The sequence below is a fragment of the Crinia signifera genome, chromosome 19 (genome assembly GCF_055691185.1).
Source record: "Crinia signifera chromosome 19, ASM5569118v1, whole genome shotgun sequence".
In the NCBI taxonomy this organism is placed as follows: Eukaryota; Metazoa; Chordata; class Amphibia; order Anura; family Myobatrachidae; genus Crinia; species Crinia signifera.
In genome coordinates, this window is record NC_139226.1 from 131,694,682 (window position 1) to 131,717,186 (window position 22,505).

Genomic DNA, 22,505 nt, shown 5'->3' on the forward strand with positions numbered 1-22,505 from the left:
AGTCACAGGTATTACAGAAGTGGTTCTGTTATTAGAAGTCATTTTGGTTTAGGAATTCAGAATTTTAACATTGTTAATGGTGAAATAAAGTTGGATGTAAAACTTTTTATAATTTATAATATAATCTAGTTCTTGATGTAAAGGAGAAAACTTCCAGACCTCATTTGTATAGATTTTTCTTCTTGTTGCAAGTTTTAAGTGTAGAATGCTAGATTGGATTTTTTCACTGGCATCAGAAGCCGATCTCAGGTAGAATCCAACAAAGTGCATTGTACTGTCATGTGTTATTTGGGAGATGGCCAGTATCTGCTGCGCTGGTAGCTCTTATTAATACCATGTGGGAAGATGGATCTATTTGTGAGTCTACTGCAAATACTTTAACCCATCCATGCTTTCATCCTTGATCTGCTGGATCCTTTTAACTTTCTTATGCCTAAAGTCATGGGAAGAGCAGGCTTTGCTCAGTGTATGACTGACTGACCAGCAGTGCAGATAAGGGAAGGGGGTATCCGGTCAGTGGTGTCAAACTCATGGCCCTCCAGCTGTTGTGGAACTACACGTCCCAGCATGCCCTGCCACATATTTGATGGAATGATTTGATAAAACTTTGGCAGGGTGCATGCTGGGACGTGTAGTTCCACAACAGCTGGAAGGCCATGAGTTTGACACCACAGGTCTAGGTTGACACCAAAGTGTCGACATCCATTATGATACGGAACGGTACAGTGCCCTAAGCATGGTAAGCCTACGCGCTACTCTTGGGGGTCCATGTCAACAGGTGACGACATGTTTTAATGTGTTGTGTTTTTTTTATGTCAACCTATTGTTGACCTATTGTCTGTGTACCTTGACGCTGTAGACCTTCGATCCACAACCATGCACGTCCAGCTCTGTCCCTTGTCTGTTGTTGTATAGTCACAGCCGGTAGTCTGTAGATTGCACAGTATATAGTCACTGTAGTGTTTGTTGTGCCAGGTGTTATATCTTCCTCCTTGTATTCCGCCATGTTATGTTTTAATGTTTGCCTGTACTTTCCACTCTAAAGTTTATCCCACAATGTTCCCTGATATTTCATGATTTGAACGAAATACTGTCGCATTTTCTGAAGTAGGTCTGAAGTCAAATTAACAGAATTCTTTCTAGATAAGGAGAGTGTCCCCAGTTAGAATAGAGACACCGGAATGGCCATTTTAATTGCAGATATATTTTCGACCAGTTCCACCAAATTCAACACTTTACTTTATCTCCGGACTCCTTACAAAACCCCACAGCGATAGAAAGTTTATGCACAAATAGGGTTTTAGATAAAGGTACATATCTCAAATTTACCATTTTATCCTAATGTATGACTCTCCGCCTCTGAACAATATTGGGAATCAGACTTTGGTACTTCCCTGGAAGAAGACACTTGGGAGTTAATTCACCTCCGTATCTCAAAGTCTTCTATAGAAAATCTCCTATAACGCATATACCAGATGGTCCCAGAGCATTTACAAATGTATCTGGATACCGCTAATCTCTGTTGAAACAATGTGGTCAACTTGGATCTTTTTTCCACTTCTAGTGGATATGTCTTAATATCACCCCTTTTGGTTTATGGTCCAATCTCTGATTTTCCTCTATGGTCTCCGTTGATACTCCCCTTACTCGGGCCTCATTGCTTCTGTTTGCCCCAGTCAACTATGTAGACATGCACACATTAACCATGCACATTTCATGCACTGCCTTATATATCAGATTGCGCGACCTTGAAAACAAATCAACAGCTCCTCAACCGCATCTGGTCTGTAGCCAACATACATGTGTATGCACATAACCATCGTTCCCTTGTGAAAACATGCAGGGGAATGTATGGATTAGGGATAGGTCCTTAGTCTCCATCACAACATGGTGGACAAATTCACTGCAGTATAGTCACCATGGTATAGGACTCAAGACGTGACTCTTCCTAGTCTTTCTTGACCATTCGCTCCCTGCTTCCACTACCTTACCCTTATGATGTCCTACTCCTTTTCTTTGTCCCTCATTCTCTTATCGTCTGCATCGTCTACATTGTCTTTCTGAAATGTTATTATATTTTTTCAAGCTCACTTTTTACTCCTAGTAAACCCCCCCCCCCCCTTTTTAATTTTTATGTATCCCTTTGTTTTAGATCCTTTCCCCTCCACCTATTGCGGATTATTAAATAAAAACTACATGCAGCTGCACAATTGGACCCTCTAAGAGACTATCTTATACAATTATTACCCCTAATGCAGCCCATACACTTATGAGATATTGCATGCTATCATTAGATTTTGACCACATCTGTCCGATAAATTGAATGATTGTATGCACATTTTGTGTGCCATGCGACGTGCTGCGCAGGCCTGCCGGTCGAATCATGGTCTGCACATAATAATTTTCAAATTGTATGTGCGATCGAATGCTGTTTTGTGCGCATTCAATTTTTCGAACAGCAGCGTTCGATTTCTGAAGATTTCTGGTCACTTCCTGGCCACTCCGCTTCCACCCACTGTGCACATGACTGGAGAGGAGGCTGGAAGCACGCTGCTGGGCTTCCAAACAGAACAAAAGGTAGGCAGGCTACAACACTGGCCACCAATGATGATTATGCTGTTTAACCACCACTGCCCACCATTATGCTGCTCTACCCACCATATGCTGCCTCATTGCAAGCTGCTGGCGGTGCCCTGTCCACCATTCTTTATTTAACAGGAATAATTCAACTTTTCCCATGTCTATTAATTGTCTTTTTTTTTATTTCTGCAGATGTAGCTTTATCAGCCTGTACCAAGAGGAGGAGTGTCTCTGGCTGACTTACTCCCGAGAAGGGAAGTCAGGATTTGGAGGAGGAGGAGAATGTTGTAAGTTTTAAAAAAGTTTTTTTTTCTGATGGCTTCCTCCTGCCATGCCACCGCTCCTTCCTCATTGAAAAAGGCATCATAGTTTTCCCGGACCTGTTAAGCACTTGCAGTCCCATGTAAGGTTACTGCAGGAGCTGACATCGAGGAAATCTGTAGTAGGTCCACTGGCTGGTTCGGGTCTTCTGGTCCTGCTGGGAGCAATGGCATTCTGTTGGGGGCCTTGCGTCAGAGCATGCTGTGCAGTATACAGAATGCTGTTACTGCATAGTTAATTTTGTCCAGCCTTATGTTGATGGGTCGGTGGATGATCCTGAACCGGTTGCTGAGAATGCCAAATGCACCCAACAGGCCCTAGAAAGTCTGTAGTTGAATATGCACCTAACGCGCTTCATTATGTTTTCGTGCAGTGCGAAGGCCTCGTCTGCCATGAACACAAATCCCAGGCCATTCTTTGTCTGCTCAACAGGCGGCAGATGAATGGAGTTGGTGGTGAGCCTACCATAGAATCGGTTATTTCTTAATGACCCACCATCTGAGCATTGCCCATTTTTCCCAACATCCAGGAAAATACAACCATAGTTTGCGTTGACCACCGCCATGAGAACAACGCTAAAGTAGCCCTTATGATTAAAATAGTTCGACCCACTGTTAGTGGGTTTGGTGGGGCATACATGTTTCCCATCTATGGTACCGCCACAGTTCCAGAAACTCCAGAACTGTAAATTCCTCTGTTATGGCTTGCCATTCTTCCACGCTTGTCGGGATTTGTAAAAAAAAGAGAAAATGTTTTAAAATTTAATAAAACTTTTTTTTTCCCCCCACTACAGTCACAAGACCTACTACAGACACCTGAAGACATCAGCCGTACCCCTGACCTACAGGACACATCAGTCAAGGAATCACGATCTCCACCATGACAGGGTGCCAGGAGGAAGCCACGGAAAATTAAATGTATGGAATACCCGCTACTATTGGAGGCATGTTCACAACTGCTCCGGAAACCGGATGAATTTGATGACTTTGCGTCGTATGTTGTCAAAACCATGCGTAAACTTTTTGAGCAACAGCAAGTAGAGTGTCAGCGACTCGTGTCACAGGTTTTGTACAAGACACTCACAGGACAAGTGACAGCAGATTGGAACGTTCATGGACCACAACCTCAAGCACCTGCTACTTATGTCCCTTTTGCCTTCAGTTCACCACCCGCCACCTACCTTTCTATCAGTACCTATCCTCATCAGCAGCCCACCTACTATTCGGGTTATGCACAATCACCATCCTTCACTCACCAACTTCTCCTCAGACCCCTCCTCAAAACAACCACCCTTTCCGTTACCGTCAACCCCCATCCATCCAATTTCAATCTCCTCCTCGATTCAGTTACCCTCCCCAAACCAGCCGCACATCCACCATCCCCTCTGCAATTTATTCCTCATTGATGTCAGAGGGGGGTCAGCTGGAGGTGGAGGAGACAAGTCTCTTAAATGAAGGGTGATTTTAACACAGTCTATCATACTACACCAGAAATGTAAAATCCCTATTTGAAGTTACATTATTGTAAAGTTTGTAAAAGTTTGGCCATGTTGGCCGAATATTTTGAAAAAGCTAATTTAATTTTAATATATCGATTTTTAGTTCACATATGTACGCATCCCCTGATATATTGCAGTAATGCTACTATGGCGTTGAGTGTCCCCACTGTTGGGTGGAGAATGCACACATGCAGCTAGGGACAGGTTGATGGTATCAGGGATCCATTTTCCTACCCGAAGCTGCATGTGTGCATCGTGACCATGTCTGCGGGGCCACTCAACATCATAGTAGCATAATGCATCACTTCTGTTGGTATATTGTTTTCTAAAGTACAGCCATGTTGGCCACATAAAGCACGGATGCTGTAATGGTTAGCACTACTGTCTCACAGCGCTGAGGTCATGGGTTCCATTCCCACCAGGGCCCTAACTGTGCAGAGTTTGTATATTCTCTCCGTGCTTGCATGGGTTTAATCCGGGTACTCCGGTTTCCTCCCACAATCCAAAAATATACAGATAGGTTAATTGGCTTCCAACAAAATTAACCCTAGAATGTATCTGTGTGTGCATGAACATGTGGTAGGGAAAATAGATTGTAAGCTCCACTGGGGCAGGGACTGATGTGAATGTTCAACTATACTCTGTAAAGGGCTGCGGAATATGTGTGCGCTATATAAGAAATGTAATAGATAAGAAAGTGATGTTTTGAAATAAAAAAAAACTAAAACATTTTCTACAAAATGCAGTTTTAAAATAAAACATTTTGTTAAAATGGCAAGCAATGTGTGGTGTCATTTTCTTACCTTACAATACTTTTACTGAAGCGCCTTGATAATATCCTTGCAGGTTTCAGGGATGATATGACCCAAAGCCTGCGCATAGATGTGTTTCCCAAACTTGAGGTCCTCAAATGACTGCCAGTAGCCAGGTGCCGCAGGGTAGCCACGGGCCTCTCCTAAGCAGAGATAGGAACCCACCATCTGGTCTCCCGCTTCTCAATGAAGGGGTTCACTAGACCCAGCAACTCCTGGAAGGTGTCATCATCCATGTGCAGGAAGTTGCGGAAATCGTCCGGGTTGTTGTAATGGTTAAAGGTCGCCCTGTGTGGGGATGGTAAAATTGGGTTATGCAAGATCCACATGTACAACATGTAGGTTCCTTATCCCGGGTCATATTTGTTTTTACCATCCCCCACACACGGCGACATAAAACCATTAGATATGCCCTAAACTGTAACACAAAATTCACAGATTACCAGATTATATGCCCATGCGGGCTCACCTATATTGGTAAAACCGAACGAGCGTATGGCCGCCCCCCATAGGTCGGCCATCAAATCAGCAGTTCTTCTAAAATTATTGACCAACCAGTGGCCCACCACTTAAAGGATGCCAAGCCTAGTGTGACATCAAAAAGAGAAAAAAAAAAAGATTTTGCTGCGCTTTTTTTGAAGTAGATAAAATAATTCAAATTTTAATAAACAACACAAATTCGTACACAGAATAGAAATAGTAATTGATATCATTTACATATAAAAAATCAGGTACTTTGAAATATAACATACTAAGGTGCAATATAGTTAAGCAGTATAGTCACTCGTATTGGGAACAAGTCCAATTATTGTAGAGCCAGACTGTCCAAGATAGTATCCGGGTTAGTGTCTCTCTCTGTATTAAAAAGCTGTAAGGAGCCCTTTGTGGTTTGGCTGGCAAGGTGGCCTCCCTTTGGTGAGACAGCAGTAGGCTGTATGGTGTCAGCAGGCTGAATATGCCTGTCTCCTTTGATGCCAATGTTCCATAGGGTACGCTCCAGGAGTGTATTTCCAGGTTTTTCCAGCAATAAAGTGCAAATGCAATAATTGGCCGTGTGGTCCTAGGACAGGTGACGTGGTTTGTAAACAGTGACTGCTTGCACCCTTCCACCGACGCGTTTCGCTGTGATATACACAGCTTTTTCAAGGTGTATGTCCTGTTCTGATTTTGGGGTTTAGATACCCATATGGATTAATTAGTCATTTGCACCTGTTGTTAATTGGTATATTCAAACAACATAATAAAAGCATTAAACGATATAATATTTATAAAGTAGGAGGCAGACCCACTTATAGAACACTTGTTTATATCTAACACGAGTTCCAGGAAAGATATAGAGAGCGGTTGTAATATTTTACCTGGATTCCGTTTCCAGATATCCGTCTTTGCCGGCCACTTCCGGTAATTTGGAGCGCATAAGTGCTCCATCCATTTAGACTGGTGTCATACAAAATACCCATAGTCTGGCAGGCAAACTTTGCACACTACCTTATCATCTTCTTAAAGGATGATCTAAGTTCGGAGATGGGTTCAATCGGACGAGCCATTAAGGGTGCTGTCATAGGGGTCCATGCTATATCTGTTGTTTTTATACATTGTGATATGTCGTTGGAAAGCTGAGGACTTTTTGAATACAACACAATAAATCCCTTAAGTGGACCCTTCTAAATGTTGAAGTGTATTCATTCTGTCATGCAAGGTGCTTATTTTATCTGACCTACCATACAGTATATTAAAAAAAATAATGTTTGACAAAGGGGAGCATTCGTAAAGTCGTATAGAGGAGTATAGCAGGGTCAATGTGTATTACTTTTCATTAGCGATATGGCCAATTAAAGGAGGTGCTCCCATGTCGTCCTCTACTACTCATTCTGGTCCCGCTAGCCCCTCCCATGTTTTCCCATACTTACCCATTCCGAGGCTGGGTGATCGCATACCTTAAGTTAAGGTATGCGATGGACACGACCGACGCGATATTTGGCTATTTTTAGCCTTTATTGCCGGCAATGAGAAAATCGCGTTGATCGCGTCCATCGCATGCCATTATAATAGCACGCGATGCGACCGACGCGATCAACGTGATATTACATAGGGAGCAATGTTAAATAAGCCGGCTATTACAAAATCGCATTAATCGCGTCCATCGCATGCCATTATAATGGCATGCGATGCGACCGATGCGATAAACGCGATTTTACATAGGGAACAATGTTAAATGGGCCAATGGCCCCAATTTTTGATTGTATAGGCACCCTAATGGGTAATGTGTATGTTAAATGCCCCCCCCCCCATTGTTAATGGCAACCCACGATTAACGCCAACCCAAAGCGTGGCGAGCGTCGACGGTACGCATCCTACGACCTTTTCATACCCCCACTATCCACGTTGGCGTGGAGTTGATTTTATGTAGTGTGGCAAGCGCAGCGAGCCACCAAGCCCGTAGCGTGGCGAGCGCACCGAGGACGCAAAATACCTGTGAAGTAATGCGTGTCCGCTCGCCGCGCTTCAGGCTCGGTGGCTCGCTGCACTCGCCACACTATATAAAATCAACTCCACGCCAACGTGGATAGTGGGGGTATGAAAAGGTCGGAGGACGCGTACTGCTGCCCCTCGCGGGCTCGCCACGCTTCGAGTTGGCGTTGATCGTGGGGTGGCGTTAACAATGGGGGGCCATTTCACCCATGATGGTGGGTGTACAATGAAAATTGGGATCTGGGGGGCATTTTACATTGGGGCCAGTGTAAAATCGGGTCTCAGGGACCATTTTACATTGGTTCCAATGTAAAAAATTGCGTTGATCGCATGCGATTTGGTTGCATGTGATGCGATCAAAGCGATTTTTTTGGGTCCGATGGATGCAATTAAAAATCGCTGGCTCCGTGCTAGGAAACAAGTACCGAATTTTATACTGTGCTGCAGCCACTCATCTGGAACCACCACTTGGCTTTACAGAATAAAGGTCAATAGACACTGGGTGTGTTTGCTGTTTATCCTTATCCAAGGTAGATCAGCCCCACTGTCTTTTCACAAGCCAAAAGAAAATAAAGCATCTTTGTAATAAAGGCTACATATAGTTTTAAAAAGTCTTTCTTTAAGTAAAGTTACTCTAATTGCAATATTCTTGTGTGTAGTTGTTTGGTGGATTACAGACATAGTAGACCGTCTTATCCTCACTTTGTAAGTGCAGCCAAGTGCACGTGCGCTCTGTAACCTCAATGGCATTCCCGTTATATGCAAGTAGGTCAATGTAGACGAAAAACAATGTGGAAATAATCAATTTTTAGGGGCAGTCAGAACCTTCTGCTGAGCAAACGCTTTATTACGAGCCTCCCTTTGCCCTTGGGATCCGCCACTCGGCCATGTTGATGAATAGCATTAATATTTGATAAAGACTTGGAGCTGCAGCTAGGCCGGAGCTGGCATGTGAATTCTGCCTTCCTTAGGTCTGTGGAGCCTCTGTACTCAGATCTCCAAGCCAAACCATGTAACATTCTTTCTGGCACGGAACAAGTAAGCGAGGCAGCGTTCCAGAAAATGTGGATATGACCCTCTGTACTGCTGTGCGCACCAGAGGAGACTACTTCTTGCCATTATAAATAGAATTAGGAGCAGAGAGGGCATTGCTGAAACATGTTGGAGTCAATTATCAACCCAGGTTTTTTTTTTACTCTGATCCTGTGTTTTTTTTCCGCAAATAATGGAATGTTGAAATAAACTTCTGCCTATAAACTCCAAGGCTGGGACAGGTTATGTGTGAAATGTCATTACTTAGTGATTTCCTGTTGTGATTGTGTGTGTTGTCCAACAGATCAGCCTAGTGCTGAGTTGAAGTGGGGACTGTGAGCCAGATGTATCAAGCTTCAAAAACTGAGAGTGAAAAACAGCCAGCCAATCAGCTCCTACCGGTCATGTTTCAAACGCAGCCTATCACACAGCAGGTAGTAGCTGATTGGCTGGCTGTTTATCACTCTCTCCATGTTATCACTTTTTGAAGTTTAAGACATCCAGCCCTGTGTCTTTAGCTTTGTAGTGAATGGTTGGCTTGTGAGCTCTCCCTCAGTTTACTGAAATTCCCACGTTTTAGGTTTGTCAGCTTTGTGAGTCGTTGGCAGGAAATAATGGGCATCAAGTAGCCATCTTGCTGGTGAGGTGCGCTCCCCTACTGGCATCAGCAGCTCCATCTGGTTGGGTGGGCTGTTTATATGCCATGGGTATCGGAGCAGAGACTGTTGTTGTTAGGTCAATTGGCTAATGAAAATGTTTCTCGAAGTGAAGTCACGTGGCTCCTCTGATTGGCTGACTGATCGGAATTCCACCACCACCATACTATTTTAACTCAATAATAAAGCTGCCCAATCTCACACTATTTTTACAGTTATTTAATTTAAATAATGTTTAAGTTTAATGTGTATTCATATAAATGTGGAGCTGAAGTTGATAAATAGAGCTGTATTTATATATGTTCACATACATTTTAATTTATAGCCGCCATGCAATAAAATAATTTGCAAACATTTTCACAATTTTTTGTTTCTCTAGTCTTTGGATCAAAACCATCAGTAGTTATCGTCTCTGCAGGTGCAACATTGTTTCCATAAAGTGGGCAGTACGGACGGTGTAATGTTTAGCATTACTGTCTCACAGCACTGAGGTCATGGGTTCAATTCCCACCATGGCTCTAACTGTGCAGAGTTTGTATATTCTCCCCGTACTAACGTGGGTTTCCTCTGGGTACTCCAGTTTCCAGCCACTCTTTGTGGAAATAGGTGGACATAAATACTGTATCAGTCTATAAAGGCCCCCATACACTTATGCGACTTTTTGGAGGGTAGAAGTCACCTACTATCTCCCTCAAACTCCCTAGCAGCTTCCCAGGTTTTAGAATCACATACGATACACAGTACGCAATCCTTTTGCATACATTGTATAGTACGAGATCCCAGCCAAGACAGCTGGATCCCAAAATATCTTTAGTGTTTAAACACATGCGATTTGACACTTTTCATCTGACTTCTGGGCCGATGCATCGGAATTGAGTTGAAAGGGCCCAAATCGCACTAGCGCATAGCCACCATTAGACGGATGTTGGTATTTTTTTTGCTTTTTCCTTGGTTTGTTTGTTCAGCTTGCTAGTAATAATTTATAACTATGCAGAGTGTTGTGTGAATTCCATATAATCCACAGTAAAATAGGACACTATAGTGAGCAGAATGGCGTTGGAATACTCTCTGAGCTCTATGGAACATCCTCCACAACTTTTTTTTTTACCTTTCTGCCATTACATGAGTCTGGCAGCCAGAGACATTTAAGGAGATAATTATTTGTGGTATGGTAAAAATCGTGCATGCTTGAAAGGTAGTTTAATTTTTTGAAATTTTTTGGATGTGACATAACAGGCATCATTTGTCCCAGGATGCCAGGCCATACTTCTGCTTATAGTTCTACAACTGGCAGCATAGTGAAACAGTTGTTGGCTACATGGGGTTGTGCAACAAATAAAAACACAGTTGTCACACAATGAACCACTATGACCATAACCACCACTGGACTGGGATGTTGGGAGTACTGTATCTCCAATGCTCTCTGCTCAATGCTGGGACAACCCACGTGGGTCCAGTAAGTTCCCTAGGGTATTCAGGCCCTACAAAATGAGGTTGACGCTGCAGGTCTCTTATCATTGTCACCATCGTCCTTGTGTATTTGGGAGATGTGTTCAGCTGTGTCACAACTTGCAGGTATAATTCACGTCTGTTTATTTGTTAAACCAGTTATCCCTATTGATTATCAATCTTATCATAAGCGAAGTCTCTTACTCTTGGCGCATGCGTTTTATGTCTGCGTTTTGGGATGAAAGGTGTCCAAATTCAAATAACCCCCATTATGCTTATATTTGTAAACAAAGGAACAGCATAAAGAGGCTGCAGATCATCATATATTCCATTTCAGATGCTGCTTTTGCATATTTCCATATATTCATTTGTTATTTTGATTTATTTTTTATTTTTCGAACTGAACCTTACTGTACGATTTCAATAATTGGTCCATAAGTTCATAATGCTGTTTTATCCTGACATAACACATTCATTAATACGATCTGGTCTATCCTGTCACACAGTCTGCACCACCTCTTCTTCCTGCTCTGTTCCGTATCCATAATTGATGAGTATTCTGTAAGATAACAGAACTGCTTCCGCCCATTACTCATTTGTCTCATATTGCATAAATAATGGTTTGTAGCTATTGTCTCTTCAGTTATTAATGCAGATGCACTCAGCGTGCATATGACACTGCATTGCTCGTACTTGTGTACACTCTGTTCTGGAGTATGTGTAGTGCAGTAATACCCCTTTCACAATAGAAAATGCAGGGACTTACCCGGGAATACAGTCCAGGGCTCAAGCAGGGACCCTTTCACACCGTCCTAGTCCCTCCATTTTCTGGTGTGAGTGGCATCCAGACAGCAGGGTCCGGGCACTGGGGTCCAGACTGCGGGGATCTGGGCAGCGGCGGCCGGGCGCTTGTAACGATATTTGCTGGACAGCGGGGTGGGAATCCCTGCTGAATTTGAAAACATTTTGAAAAGACCGGCCGGACGCTGATTGGCTGAGAGTGTCCGGCCAGTCTTTTCAATATGTTTTCAAATCCCGTCCCACTGACCGGCATATAGCGCTACAAGTGGCAAACTGCTGCACCCCTGATTCCTGCAGTCTGGACCCCGGACCCTGCCACCCGCTGCCTGGACAAGTTCCTTTCACACCAGCCAGTAACCCGGGCTAGTCGCGGGAGCAACCCTGCTAGCTAGCAGGGCTGAAATCCCAGCATATGTTCCTGGGAATTTAGCCCAGGAACCTTGCACACCAGCGCTAGTCGCGGGTTGTTTTTGGGGCCAACCTGGGAATTTTGGCTGGTGTGAAAGGGGCAAGGTATGCTCCACCAAAATGCCCCAGTGTGTGGGCCGCCAAAGCATTGATTAGTTCCTCAAAGTTTTGCCAACATTTTGACCCTGTCGATCTTTTGCTGTCAGCCAAGACACTGTAGATCTATCATCCGGATATATGTACAGCTCAAGGTAGTTCTGTGGCTGCAGAAGATCACCAAATCTTGATGCGTTTACCACTTAAGGTTTCCATGATGAATTCCGGTGTTTGGTTTTCACCATTACGGCATTATTACCAAGAGACTGCACTTTGGTGTCCTCCATCCATAGTCCTTGTTGCAGAAGTCTTGTCTTTTATCTATATGCAACTTTGTAAACCTAAGCCTTGTGCATGTAGACCGGTGGAACCCTGAATGTGGATTTTGGTTCTATATCATTTCATAAAGCTTCATATCTGTCTATGAGGGTGACTTTGCTGGGACTCCCACTCCAGAGAAGATTAGCAATGGTCTTCGGTATTCTCCATTTGTAAATAATGGGGGGGGGACGACACAAATCGATATATTGAACCCTATACAATTGTATGTTTCTTGCTCTCCGGTATAACGATCAGTGTACAATCTATTTCCTCATTTGGTACTCATATATTGTATAGAGTAAGGCAAGCATTACCAATATGTCATTATTTGGATATTACATTGCATCTCTTGCTCCATTATTGATTTAGAAAAGCGATTGCTGTGAAGAACTAATATTTTATGACATTTGCCCAGACGTTCTAAAGTCTACCTGCGATGAGCAACCCCTTATTCTTGTGGACCAGTTTTGATAAACGTAATTTTATCATTTTTAATAGAATCACAATTAACAAGTTGGTTATTGGGAGATAAACTTTTAAATATTTATTATTTTCTACTCTGTTGCACTAAGGAGGTCATTCAGGTTGATTCGTACAGCAGCTTTGCGAGTCAACCAAACGCTGCCCGCATGACTGTCCACCTCTCTTGTGTCTTACATCTGCAAGCGCCCTATGGGGAAAGCAGGCGGGCAGCTTATATCCGCTGATGGCAGCTACCAGGCCTCGCAGCCGCATCATCGGCAAATAACCATGGGAACGTCCCTGAAACGCTGGACGTTCCCATGAGAGTGACAAAGGCCCATCGCCCCCCCATCCGCAGTGCTGTGTGCGAGGGGCCGGCGAATAGGCAATTCGCCATGGGCGCTCGGACCAGGCGGCTGCACATGTGTATAAATGTTTATGACTCAAAACATCTCTCAACGTGGGGCTCATTTAAAGGCAGGTGGAACAGTGCTCCTACAATTTCATTCTGGCTCCTAGATTTACAAAAACATTTGAAAAATTTGAATTGAGAATAAAACTCACAAGCTGAAAGCACACTAGCTTTCCACACCGTTAATACCACATTTATGTAACCGTTATAAAAGGCCAGTTATCTCAATACTATTTTTTTTTAAATAAGTTTGTTCTTGTTTTTTTTTTTTTATCATAAACAATATTATGTCACGTTTGGTGGGTTGTTGTCTATTTATTGTCTCTTTAGTCATTTATTATGTGATTATAAACCCTCTCTAATTAGGCCAAATATTCCTTGTTGTTTCTGCACAGCCTGTGCTTGGCATCATGTTACAGGGACACTGATGTTACGTTTCTCTCTTTATTATGAATCTTGGTTTGTGGGAGTCACAGAAGCGTGACGGGAGGTGTGGTGGGCCCCAAGTGTGTTGTCAGGTTCCCCCCTCACGCTCCTGTGACTCCTTATTCATTCCACATGTGCTGCTTTCAACCCATGCAGGGAGATGGCCAGCGAGAGGCAAGTGTGGGAAAATGACTATTCCAAAGGCCGTGGCTGGCTGCCAGGCCAGCCCTGTGTGTGTAATCAGAGGATGCACGCCCGGGACAGGCACATGTACTGTTAACTGCCTCACATTCGGAAGAATTCACTGGGAAGTTATATTACAGGATATTATTCAGATTATTGCTTCTTTCAGTTCACACTCTCCATTTACCAGCATTCTGCAATAAGAAGGCTAAAGAAGGGACATGAGGCTACCCACACATATACAGATTTTGTTGTGCCAATCATACGGTATAATGTTCAGATCTTCTATCAATGTTATATGACTGCAAACAGAAAATCCATCTATCCCTTATTGCACATCTGTACAATCAACATAACTAACCCCAGCCCTTCAGAGAGAACCTTCATGTAATATTTATGAACAGCCATCATTTCCTTCTAATTGCTGTCCAGTACAAGCAGTTATATACTTGCATGTGATACGGCAGTACGGATGGTGTAATGGTTAGCATTACTGCCTCACAGCACTGAGGTCATGGGTTCAATACCCACCATGGCCCTAACTGTGCGGAGTTTGTATATTCTCCCCGTACTTGCGTGGGTTTCCTCCGGGTACTCCGGTTTCCTCCCACAATCTCCTATATATTTGGCTACATCTGTCACTCAAAGTGGGTGTCTGTGTCTATAACGCTCTGTTCCTGGACTTTCCTCTTAATGTGTGATTGCCTTCATCTGTGCTGAACACCTTTCTGAGAAATTAACCTGTTTAAAACAGGTGATGGCAATCATACATTAAGGGGAAGTCTAGAAACAGAGCATTGTGTCCCTCCTGGAGAGGGTCATGTTGGGAGGTAGACAGAGAACCAGCCCAGTGAGCCCACAGACAATGCCAGACACCCACTGCCTTCCCATGTTGCCCAGCACTGCTACTCCACAGCCACCAGGTGAGCGCCCCCCTCCCGCGATTTGCGGCAAAACCTCCCCCCCGCGCGCCCCCCCCTCCCGCGATTCGCGGCAAAAACACCCGCTCCCCCGCGACCCCCCCTACCGCGATTCGCAGCAAAAACACCCCCGCGACCCCCCCTCCCGCGATTCGCTGCAAAAAGAACCCCCCCACGACCCCTCCCGCAATTCGCGCATAACCACCACCCCGCGACCCCCCCCCTCCCGCGAATCGCGGCAAACCCTCCCCCGTGACCCCCCCCCCGATTCGCGGAAAAAACACCCCCCCGCGACCTCCCTCCCGCGATTCGCAGCAAAAAGAACCCCCCCGCGACCACCCCTTGCACGATTGGCGGCACCCCCCCTGCGACCCCCCTCCCGTGATTCGCGGCACCCCCCCCCCCCCCCCGCAATTCGCAGCAGCCCCAGGATTAAATGGCACATGCAAAACACTGACATGGCTATGGTCGACAATGAAAAAGGTTGACATGAGTTTTTGAAGATTTATTTTTAATTTTTTCATATTCATTGTCATGTGTCGACATGGACACCAATGAAGTGGCACACTTATGTCAACATTTACATGTGTTGACCTTTCTGTGTTGATTTTTTCTTGTGGCGATTCGCGTCACACCCCCCCGCAACCCCCCCTCCCGCGATTCGCGGCACCCCCCGTAACCCCCCACCTCCCGCAATTCGCGGCAACCCCCCACCGGAACCCCTGTGAACCCCGCCCTCCCGCGATTCGCGGCACCCACCCCCGCGACCCCCCCTCCCGCAATTCGCGGCACCCCCCCGTGATTCGCGGCAGCTCCAGAATTAAATTGCACATGGAAAACACTGACATGGCTATGGTCGACATGAGTTTTTGAAGTTTTTTTTTTTCATTTTTTGAATGTTTTCATATTCATTCTCATGTGTTGACATGGACACCAATGAAGTGCCACACTTATGTCAACATTTACATGTGTTGACCTTTCTGTGTTGATTTTTTCTTGTGGCGATTCGCGTCACACCCCTCCACCCCCCCGCAACCCCCACTCCCGCGATTCACGGCACACACACACCCCCCCGCGATTCTCGGCACCCCACCCCGTGACCCCCCCTCCCGTGATTCACGGCACACCCCCTGCGACCCCCCCTACCATGATTCGCCGCAACCCCCGCCCCCGTAACCCCCCTCCCGCGATTTGCGGCAACCTACCCCGCGACCCCCCTCCCGCGATTCTCTGCAATCCCTCCCCTCCCGCGATTCGCAGCATCCACCCCCCCACAACCCCCCCTCCTGCAATTCGCGGCACCCCCGCGACCCCCCCTCCTGCAATTCGCGGACACCTAAGTTGCAATACAGGCCATCTTTCATACAATTCTAACCATATTTCTCATAAAAAAACGTTCACAAATTAAGGGGGCGCAGCCCCTTACGACGGTGTGAAGAGCGCCCGTAGGGCGCGATGAATCACCTAGTCCAAAAATATACTGCTAGGCTAATTTGGCTCCCAAAAAAATTAACCCTAGAATGTCTGTGTGTGCGTGTACATGTGGTAGGGAATATAGATTGTAAGCTCCACTGGGGCAGGGACTGATGTGAATGGTCAAATATTCTCTGTAAAGCGCTGCGGAATCTGTGTGCGCTATATAAGAAACTGCTAATAAATAAATAAATAGGGGATTCTCAGCTCCCAATGGGGCAGATGTATTAAGCCTGCAGAAGAGATAAACTGGAGATAAAGTGGAGATAACATGGAAGAGATAACGCACCAGCCAATCAGCTGTATTTGAAATATGACAGTTGGGATCTGATTGGCTGGTGCATTATCTCCTTCCACTTTATCTCCAGTTTATCTCTTCACCAGGCTTAATACATCTGCCCCCCTGATCCTTAATGCCAATCGCCCTAATTTCTCTGCATGAGGATTGTAGATTTCAGATTTCTTAGATTATAAACGTCAAAATCTGAAAATGTCCAATATTTATGTGCACTTGCATGTGCCTACTTGTATACCTGGTAACACACCTGTGTATGCAGGTACTGTACTCTGACAAATGTGTGTTTTTAAGGTTGCGTTGGTTGAAGTGCACCTAGAGATGCCAAAGAAATATATGACCCTATATACCTCAGTAGTTTTGGGATGCCCCCGAGAGAGTAGACCACCCAACCGTCCAATGTGATTTATGTTTTATTGTTGATATTCCCAGTATTATGTGGTGACAACACCAGTGCTGGAACTCCAAATAGATCAGGATTGCAACACCGCAATACCAAGTGCCCTCACAACACCTGTGCTAGAACTCCAAATAGATCAGGATCGAGACACCGGAATACCGACTGCCCTCACAACACCAGTGCTGGAACGCCGAATAGATCAGGATCGCAACACCGGAATACCAACTGCCCTCACAACACCAGTGCTGGAACTCCAAATAGATCAGGATCACAACACCGCAATACCAAGTGCCCTCACAACACCAGTGCTGGAACTCCAAATAGATCAGGATCGCAACACCGGAATACCGACTGCCCTCACAACACCAGTGCTGGAACTCCAAATAGATCAGGATCGCAACACCGCAATACCAAATGCCCTCACAACACCTGTGCTGGAACTCCAAATAGATCAGGATCGAGACACCGGAATACCGACTGCCCTCACAACACCAGTGCTGGAACTCCAAATAGATCAGGATCGCAACACCGGAATACCAACTGCCCTCACAACACCAGTGCTGGAACTCCAAATAGATCAGGATTGCAACACCGGAATACCGATTGCCCACACAACACCAGTGCTGGAACTCCAAATAGATCAGGATTGCAACACCGGAATACCATCTGCCCTCACAACATCAGTACTGGAACGCGGAATAGATCAGGAACGCGACACCGGAATACCAACTGCCCTCACAACACCAGTGCTGTAACTCCAAATAGATCAAGATCGCAACACCGGAATACCAACTGCCCTCACAACATCAGTACTGGAATGCCGAATAGATCAGGATCGCAACACCGGAATACCGACTGCCCACACAACACCAGTGCTGGAACTCCAAATAGATCAGGATCGAGACACAGGAATACCAAGTGCCCTCACAACACCGGTGCTGGAACTCCAAATAGATCAGGATCGCAACACCGGAATACCGACTACCCTTACAACACCGGTGCTGGAACGCCGAATAGATCAGGAATGCGACACCGAATACCAACAGTCGGGATCCTTCTGGTAAGCGTGTGGGGCTAGCTAGTTTGCGACTGGGGGTGGGGAAGTAGATTTAGGCACTAGTGACTAGTGGGGAATTTAGGATAGGCTGCGGGGAGGGACAGTTTAGGGTTAGGTGGTGGGTAGGGGGAATTATGTTTAGGCACCAAGAAGGGGGGTCAGGGATAGACTGACGGTCAGTGGGGAAAGGAGGTTAGGTACTAGCAGGAGGAGGCTGCTATAATAAAGGGTTATGGTGGGGTAGGGGGATCCCTGTTAGAATTCCCTCCATCGAGATGCTGGCATCCTGACCACCAGTCATCTGTATGTATTTTCACCACAACCCCTCCCACCTAGACATACCACCCCCAGATCTACTGGGGAAGGGTTAGGGGGCAGCATTAAAGAATAGGTAAGTAAAAATGAATCCTGTTCTCTGGATAACACAATCTCTGGTATCCAGAATCTGGGAGTTGGTAGAAAATTTAAGTTCAGCTGTGCAGAGAAAATGCCTGAGGCCCCTCCAACGAAGCAGGCAACAACAAAAGTTCCTTCTTCACCCCTTTATATCCTTTAAATAGCCCCGTCCTACAATATGAAATCTGCTTTTTGCACACCTAATCAGTAATGTAAGTTAATCCTGCCATGTGCCGAACTTCTTTCAGCGCCGCCATACGCCAGCGGAGAGCTGCTATGCCGCCCATTGCAACGATCTGATTGGTTACAGACTGTTCATGTTTCACACTCACTGGAGTAATACGGACAAGCAAAATAATATTTCACCTTAAATAGTCACCAAATTATTTCATGTTATTGATCCTAAGGAGAACAATTTAACGTTTTCACAGAACGTGTAATCCTGCTGCATTCGCAGCACTGAATGCCCTGGAGCACTATAGGAACTGTGCTGTGTGTGTGCCACGTGCCACTTAATCCCAGCTGCAGTGTGTACAGGCCACAGTATGAAGTGATGCTGGGCCAGTGCCAGCTATGTGGAATTAGCTAGTGAGATCTTCTATACTCGGATAGAAGATTGTTATTCTATGGGTAGCAGTTCCCTCACAGTATTCAGGCAGGTATAGTGAATGTGTGGGTATTGCTGGAACAATGTGTGGGTGCACTATGCACTGTAGTCACTACTGGGAACAGGCTGCATTCTGAGTGATACGGGGGATGTTTTTGGTGTTCTGTAAGAACTAGGCGCTCTCTCTGCACACCCCCCTTGTGTTCTCACAGAAAGTTCTGCTTTTGGACCTTTGGTACCTTTGGTTCTCCATACCCCGGCAGCTGCTAAGTCTTCGGGCGGTATTCAATGAGGCTGATTCGCCATGTTCTACGGCAAATGTGTGCTATTTTCATGCTCTAAGGTGAATCTTCTTTACTGAAAAAGTGATTCACCCTATTCAACGTGCAATATTCGCCGACGGCGAACCGTGAATGACGGACAATTCGCCGTGTGCTAGTCGCCGTAATTCGCTGTGGTTTTTCAATGGGTTTTTCAATGTGATTTGCCGTGAGTGTATTCAATGATCAGATGGCGAATTGCTTTCTAAGTGATTTTCGCCGTGTGTCACCGTGTAGCAATCGCCATCTTTTCATGGTGAACTGGAATGTGAACGTTTTTTTTTTTTACATTTAGTGTAAAAAAATCAGGAATTTTATTCTGTGAAGGGGCATGCTATTTTTATTCATGTGCTTACATCACATGAATATATATTTAATTAAAAAATATATATATTTTTTTTTTACACAGAGCAGCCAGCAGGGGGCCGAGAGCCGCTCATAACATATTCATATATTCACTGCTCCCGATCATTACATAGGCACGATCGGGAGCAGTGCTAGCGGCTCCTACCCAGTCCCCTGCTAGCTCTCCCGGGGGGCAGCTTGTGCTGCCTGGGTCCCGGGGAGCTCTCCTCCCACCCACATAAATTCTGGGGCAGGCAGGGAGACTTCCATCTCCCTGCCTGCCACCGCCCCCCGGCTCCCTGCGGCGTCCGCCACAGGGGTTTAGAATCGCCGTCAGGGCAGCGAGCCCCTGCGGTATTGAATACTGAGGCAGCGAGGGCTGGCAGCGAAGGCTCCAGCCCTCCGGAACACGGCGACAGTGTAGCGAATCCTAAACAGGATTCGCTGCACATGCCGAATTTTGTCATTGAATACTGCCCTTCTAATAACTAGGCATTTTGTGCACACTATACTGTAGGTTCAATTTCTAAAGACTTTTATATAGGTAGTGGCACTTTTATTATTGTTCTGTGGCAAAAATCACTTTGATCAATCAATTTAAAAAATGGTACTGGTTGAGGTGTTTCAGTTATTGTATCCTCGTCCTTACACAAACTTTTGAAAACCTCCAGGCAAATTCTAGACTGACGGTGAGATTTAATGGGTGTGGTATGATTTACCGACAGTCGGGATCCCGACTGCCTGGTCTCAGACAGCGTGGCCAGCGCAACAAAGCCCCTTACAGGCTTGCTGCGCTCGCCACGCTGAGGGCACGGTGGCGAGCTACTCTTGCCACCTATTCTATTCTCCCTCTATGGGGGTCGTGGACCCCCACGAGGGAAAATAGCTGACGGCCGTCGGGAACCCAGCCGTCGGTGTTTTAACAGTCGGGTTAATGACTGTCGGGATCCCGACGTCGGGTTAATGACTGTCGGGATCCCGTCCGGCACCCGATTTAATAGAGTGATGTTTTTAGTTCCAAAATCGCACCTCATTTTTCAAAGTCGCATTTTATTGGAAGAATTTGACTATTTAATGAGATGTGAATTTGTGGCATGAACACTTACAATTTTTTGTCATGAAAATGAGGACATATGTAATTTTGGAGACATGGCAATGTTCGTTTTTGGGTAAAAAAAATTTTTTTACGAAAATTGGCGTTGCCCCCCCCCCTCCCCTTGGACATAATCAGCCCTGGGCTCAAAGAGCCGGTCCTGGTTTCATAAGATCACGGGAAAAAACGACTTGTGGTTCCCTGGATTTGTTAAAACTAGCACCATGCTCAAGGACCGGTCCTTGTTCCTAAAATATGGGGGACAAAATGAGTAGGGGTCCCCCGTATTTCAAGAACTAGCACTGGGCCCAACCTGCCAGAATGCCACACTCGGGGGGAGGCTTTTTATACAAGTCCCCCCGGCTAAAGCATTTACCCCCTGACCGGTCAGTCTGGGCAGGTATCCTGGTTAAGTGGGGACCCCCCAATGAAGGGGTCCTCCCCCTCCAGAATTTACCTGCCCAGACTGAAGCCTGGGGCTTTCTTGGACGCCCCTGGGCAGTGAGCATGATAAATGTGTAAAAATAGGAAAAACTTTGGTGTATTGCTGTGGAACTATGAGTCCCAGCAAGCCTGCACCACATACAGAGACTTGGAGAACCACAAGTCCCAGCATGCGGGGCATTAAAGGGCCTGCTGGAACTTGTAGTTCCAAACCAGAAATAAAAACACACACAATAAAAGTATAACGTTATTACACCCACAGCCCATCCATACAGATACTTACCTACCCTGACACATAGGTAGGTATCCTCCATCCACAGGTCCTGAAGAAAATCCATATAGATGCGGGTATAACCAGCAGATGGACGGCTCTCCCGGCGATGCTGCAGGAGCGCGCAGCAGCGCTCATCGCCGGGCCATACACACTGGACGGCTTTGAGCTGAAAGCCGCTCAACCTGGGTGTTTTGAGCGACTTTCAGCTCAAAGTCGCCCCGTGTGTATGGGCCTAAAGTGGAATCCTGCCATCTGGACCAGATTTTCTCCAATCGATATTTTCTATATACACAATCATTCAGCAGCGCTTTAAAGGAGATGAAATCAGGTCCATTGCAGCCAACCATAATCTGGCCATGCATACTTCTGCTGCAGAGCATATATTACAGGCATACTTTATCTCCCATTGACTCAGTGCGTCTGTTTCATCAGCCTCTTTAATGCACATTTGGGAATAAGGAATAGCAAAAGATATTCTAGTGGCCACTAATGGAGTTTTAACTTGGACCAAAATGTCTGTACTAAGGCTTGGTAATCCCATAAAAGGTTCCAAAAAGTAACGCAAGCATTATCACATTTCACCAACCTTACAGGAGCCACAAATGTTCTATGTAATATAACAGTTGAATCTGTTGGAAAATGATGGCTTTAGTAGCAGTGCGTGGAAATTCTCTAGCTAAATCCCAATCCTCACCACTTATTGGTCGTAAAGACCTTAACCCTTTCAATGCCAAGGTTGCCGTGGGAGCTCCTCAAAATATCACTGACAGCGACTGTTCTTTTAGTATAAATAAATACAAATACGGCCAAGTCAGTTTGAAGTTTAACCCCTTGAGTTGCAGGTTTTGTTGGGGCAGGACAAACCTACCAGGGCAGGTTTGTCCTGCCCCAGCAAAACCAACCACAGTGGGAAGCCTGGGAAGCCCACCCTCCCTAACCTCTGCTCCGGCGT

At 45.6% G+C, this 22,505-nt stretch overlaps 1 protein-coding gene across 6 annotated transcripts in view; it reads left to right on the forward strand.

Annotated features, from left to right (window-relative positions):
• The window catches only part of PUSL1 (pseudouridine synthase like 1), a 110,274-nt gene that overhangs the window by 57,888 nt on the left and 29,881 nt on the right, over positions 1–22,505 (forward strand). Inside the window, exons 3-4 of one of the 6 annotated variants that reach the window (XR_014464089.1) lie at positions 2,773–2,867; positions 3,695–5,072. The exons of the other annotated variants lie outside the window; for them this stretch is intronic. The gene's annotated coding sequence lies outside the window, so the exon portion shown is untranslated. Of the gene's footprint in view, positions 1–2,772; positions 2,868–3,694; positions 5,073–22,505 lie in introns of those variants that run through there. 6 annotated transcript variants of the gene reach the window in all.